Here is a 5,752-nt window from a genome sequence, read left to right as displayed (position 1 = left end):
TCTATTTCGTTTTTTTTAACCAAACTTACTTTTTTTCCTTTAATACAAGACTAGATAAATCAGTATGAACAGCTTCTCCAAGAAAATGAAGAGTATCTGTGTAGCTGGTAGCTGCTGAGAGTTATACCAATATCTTTCAGACTTTTGCTTACCCATCAAGCCCCAACTAGTCCATTTTCCCAGGAAAGGACACTGCTCATTTAAAAACATATCCACAGGACTTCCCTGGTGGAACAGTGGTTAAGAATCCACCTGCCAATGCAGGGGACACGGGCTCGAGCCCTGGTCCGGGAAGATTCCACACGTCATGGAGCAACTAAACCCGTGCGCCACAATTACTGAGCCTGCACTCTAGAGCCCATAAGCCACAACTACTGAAGCCCGCACACCTAGAGCCCGTGCTCCGCAACAAGAAGCCACCACAATGAGAAACCCACACACCACAAAGAGCAGCCCCCGCTCGCCACAACTAGAGAAAAGCCTGCACACAGCAACAAAGACCTAATGCAGCCAAAAATAAACAAATCAATAAGTAAATTTTTTAAAAATTAAATTAAATGAATAAATAAATTAAAAAAACATATCCACAGGAGATAACCTGGTTAAAAGTTTATTCTGTAAAGAAAGCTAATTTATGATAACTTAATTAGACAAATTAAAAGCTTTAATACCAAAAATTTAATAATACATTTAAATAATCAGTATTTCAAATCAATATGTAAAAGTTTCCAAAGGTGAAGATACATCATCAAAATTGTTCAAAAATTAACACCGTTCAAAAATTAACATTAAAACATGAAGTTCACACCAATGATGAAATTGTAAAACAGCTATACCATATATACAAGACTGCCTTCCCCTAAAATCTAGTCTTGACCTACCTTTACTTTTTCACAAGGCCTCTGAGTTGGAAAGGGCCATCTAATTAAAAGACTGGACCCAGCTGAATGGTCAGTGAGCCTATGCTTATGAGGAATCAGCACCTCCCATAAGCTCCTTTTACAAAGACATCAGAATATTCTTCATACTTGTGATCCAAAATCTTTTCCTCCTGTAACTTCTCCTTGAGGCCCTCTAAGTGCCCTAGCCTCCTCATCTATGTCCAATCCCACTACAACAAGGCAGTCCTAGTAATGTATGGTACCAGTTAAATTTATCAACAAACAGAAAACCTACTTCAAACCCTATCATCCTTTAGGAAAGTTTTGCTAGGGTGTTAAAAGTTGAATGTAATAGACTGATGAAATAACTCTTAAGTACATCACCGTAGGTCACTCAACAATGAAAGTACTAAAATAATAAAATGTTGTATTTATTCTTGCCTATTCCTAAAAAACACATAATACTTAAGATCATTTCACAAACTAAACATGAAATGTAAATGACAAGCCAAAAACGTCAAATACTACCCAAAAAAACTCTAAGGGAGCTATTGGAAAAGCTTCACTATAAAACAAGAATCTTTACATCTTGCCCAAGAACTGTCAGATAAATGCAACATAAAAAGCCCCAAATACATGTGAAAAATTGAGTATATAATCAGAGAGCTATTTCAAATCATTAAGTAAATCTATGGATTATTTAATAAATAGTATCAGCACAAATGACAGCCATTTCAGGGGGAAATTCAGCCCCGACCTCAATTATATATGGATCAAAGTTTTAAAGGTTAAAAAGTTAAACCATGAAAAAACTAGAAAACAAATGTATTTCTTTCAATCTAAAATAATTTTGTTTTGTAAAAGGCTTTTTCTATGTCTCATGTAAAACCCAGAGCCATAAAGGAAAAAACTGGAAAATCTGACTAGAAAACACTGAATAAGTGACTAACTCAAAAAAGACAAAGGTCTGGTAGGCTTAACTTACAAACATCACCTGAAATGTGAGAAAAAGATGAACCTGACCAGAGCCTGTTCACATCGACTGACCAGAGTCCACGAATTCCATGCTCCAAGCCCGTCCGGATGGCCCCAACCCCCAGCTTTCTGTCCTTTGAAAACACTAAGAATAATATCCCTGCATCAATTTTTACTAGAGCCAATTACCTGTCATGCCTGGAACTGGTATCATACCCAGATTGCCCTTAGCCCCAATAACCACGAAGTCCACATCTATAAGAAGTTGGGAGCCTGTGGGTGAAAATTCATGAACTCAAGGAGCACAATGGACACATCACAGGTATCAACTGCGCTCCCAAGAGTGACCTCATGGTCACTTGCGGGGCTGACCGCAATGCCTACGTCTGGAGTCAGAAAGATGGTATCTGGAAGCCGACCCTGGTGATCCTGAGAATTAACGATGCAGCCACTTCTGTCAAGTAGTCCCCACTACTGAACAAATTTGCTGTGGGCAGTGGAGCATGACTCATTTCTGTTTGTTACTTCGAGTCCAAAAATGACTGGTGGATAATCAAGCACATTAAAAAACCCATTTGCTCCACAGTCCTCAGCTTGGACTGGCATCCCAACAATGTCTTGCTGGCAGCAGGATCCTGCGATTTCAAATGCAGAGTGTTTTCTGCCTACAATAAAGAAGTGGATGAGAAGCCAGCCAGTACACCCTGGGGCAGCAAGATGCCTTTTGGTCAGCTGATGTCAGCGTTTGGTGGCAGTGGCACTGGCGGCTGGGTGCATGGGGTCAGCTTCTCCGCCAGCAGGAGCCGCCTGGCCTGGGTCAGCCACAACAGCACAGTGTCCGTTGTTGATGCCTCAAAAAGTGTGCAGGTCTCAACTCTGAAGACAGAGTTCCTGCCCCTCCTGAGTGCGTCCTTCATCTCGGAGAACAGCATCATGGCTGCTGGCCATGACTGCTGCCCCATGCTCTTTCTACAATGACCACGGCTGCTTGACCTTCGTCTCCAAGCTAGACATCCCAAAACAGAGCATCCAGCACAACATGTTGGCCATGGAGCACTTCCACAACATGGACAAGCGGGCCACAACTGAGGACCGCAACAAGGCCCTGGAGATGCTGCACCAGAGCAGCATCACTCAAGTGTCTACTCATGAAGCGGACAAGTAAGACTGTCGCAAATTTTGCACTACTGGCATCGACAGAGCCATGACCATTTGGGATTTCAAGACCTTAGAGTCTTCTATCCAGGGCCTTCGGATAATGTGAAGCTGAGCGAGCCTCCCAAATCCAGCATGAGGACGGACAGGCTGCACTGGGCAGTCCCGCCATTCACACGATGGGGAGGAGAGCCAGCCGCCAGGAAACACTGAAGACACATATGGCGCAAATCTTGTTGTGTGTTTTGTTTGAGGATAATTGGTTAAAGTGTTGATTCTTTAAAAGCAGCAGTGATTTGGGTTTTCTTTTTTGTTTTGCTCTTTCATTCTATTCTTGACCAAAGCTTCTCTTTAAGCAGCTTATTATGGAAAATTGTCACACTAACTTAAAGGAAGGGGTGGGGGTGGTATGTAAATTGCTAAAAAATTAAATAAAAATACTGAACGTGGGGGAAAAAAAAAAAGATGAACCTGAGAGAGAAAGGTTAAAGGACACGTTTAGAAGATTCCTAGGGGGGAAAAACATACCCAATAAATACACATACAGTACAGTATTAACCCAAAGAGGAACACACCAAGGCAGATTGTAATCAAAATGACAAGATCAAAGATAAACAGAGAATACTAAAGCTATACGGGAAAAGCAACAAATAACATACAAGGGAACTCCCGTAAGGCTATCAGCTGATTTTTCAGTAGAAGCTCTGCAGTCCAGAAAAGAGTGGCATGATATACTTAAAGTGACAAAAAGGAAAAACCTACAACCAAGAATAGTCTGCCCAGCAAGGCTCTAGTTCAGATTTGACGGAGAAATCAAAAGCTTCCCAGACAAGCAAAAGCTAAGAAAAGTCAGCACCACCAAACCCACTTTACAAAAAATGTTAAAGGAACTTCTCTGGGCAAAAAAGAAAAGGCCACAACAAGAAACAAGAAAATTATAGAATGAAAAAGCTCACTGGTAAAAGCAAACATAAAGGTAGGAAATCATCCATACACAATGCCAGTAAGGAGGTTTAATTAGAAGACTGAAGTAGTAAAATCATCTATATCCACATGAGCAGTTAATGGATACACAAAACAATTAGATGTAAACTATGTTATCAAAAACAGTAATCACTGGACGGAGAGAGTACAAATGCAGGGTGTTTTAAATGCATTTAAAATTAAGAGATCAGCAACATAAAACAGTCACATATATATATACAAATATATATACACATACACATATACACATACACATATACATTGCTATACAAAAACCTCATGGTTAGCTACAAACCAAAAATCTACAATAGATATACACACAAAAAAGGAAAAGGAATCCAATCATAACATGAAAGATAGTTATCCAATCACAACACAAGAGAACAAAAGAGGAGGGGGGAAAAGACCTACAAAAACATAATCCAAAACAATTAACAAAACGGCAATAAGAACATACATGTCAATAACTACCTTAAATGTAAACAGACTAAATGCTCCAACCAAAAGACGCAAACTGGCTGCATGGATACAAAATCAAGACCTACATATATCTGCTGCCTACAAGAGACTCACTTCAGATCCAGAGACACAATCAGACTAAAACTGAGGGGATGGAAAAAGATATTACACACAAATGGAAATCAGAAGAAAGCCAGAGTACCAATACTTACACGAGACAAAACAGACTTTAAAATAAAAACTATTACAAGAGACAGAGAAGAACACTACATAATGATCAAGGAATCAATCTAAGAAAATATAACATTTGTAAATATATATGTACCCAACACAGGAGCACCTCAATATATAAGGCAAATATTAACAGACATAAAAGGAGAAATAAACAGTAACACAGCAAGAGTAGGGGACTTTTAACACCCCACTCATATCAATGGACAGATCATCCAGACAGAAAATCAATAAGGAAACACAGGCCTTAAATAACACATTAGATCAAATGGACTTAGTTGATATTTATAGAGCATTCCACCCGAAAGCAGCAGAATACACATCCTTTTCAAGCACACATGGAACATTCTCCAGGACAGATCACGTGGTAGCCCACAAAACAAGCCTTGGTAAATTTAAGAAAACTGAAGCCATATCAAGCATCTTTTCTGACCACAGTGCTATGCGACTAGAAATCAAGTACAAGAAAAACACTGCAAAAAACACAAACACGCAGAGGCTCAACAATATGCTACTAAACAACCAATGGAACACTGAAGAAATCAAAGAGGAAATTTAAAAAATACCTGGAGACAAATTAAAATGAAAACACAACAGTCCAAAACCTATGAGATGTAGCAAAGGCAGTTCTAAGCAGGAAGTATGCAGCAACAAAGCTTACCTCGGGAAAGAAAATTCTCAAATAAACAACCTAACATTAAGCCTAAACCAACTAGAGAAAGAGGAACAAACAAAGCTAAAGTTAGTAGAAGGAAAGAAACTGAAGATAAGAGCAGAAATAAATGAAATAGACTTAAAAAAAATAGATCAATGAAAGTAAAAGCTGGTTCTTTGAAAAGATAAACAAAATTATTAAACTTTTAACCAGACTCATCAAGAAAAAAAGGGAGAGGGCCCAAATCAATAAAATCAGAAATGAAAAGCTAAAAATAGAGTTGCCACATGAGCCTGCAGTCCCACTCTTGGGCATATATTCAGAAAAAACTATAATTCAAAAAGATACATGAACCCCAATGTTAATAGCACTATTTACAATAGCCAAGACATGGGAACAACCTAACTGTCCA

At 39.0% G+C, this 5,752-nt stretch overlaps 1 pseudogene; it reads left to right on the top strand.

The window, feature by feature from the left end:
* The first annotated feature begins 2,050 nt into the window (after window positions 1-2,050).
* Window positions 2,051-3,120, top strand: LOC103078213 (actin-related protein 2/3 complex subunit 1A pseudogene; annotated as a pseudogene).
* Window positions 3,121-5,752: the final 2,632 nt, after the last annotated feature.

This window comes from Lipotes vexillifer, unplaced genomic scaffold, assembly GCF_000442215.2.
Source record: "Lipotes vexillifer unplaced genomic scaffold, Lipotes_vexillifer_v1.1 scaffold43, whole genome shotgun sequence".
NCBI lineage: Eukaryota > Metazoa > Chordata > Mammalia > Artiodactyla > Lipotidae > Lipotes > Lipotes vexillifer.
Note: the sequence above shows the minus strand (reverse complement) of the source record. Positions and strands in the feature narration are given on the sequence as shown.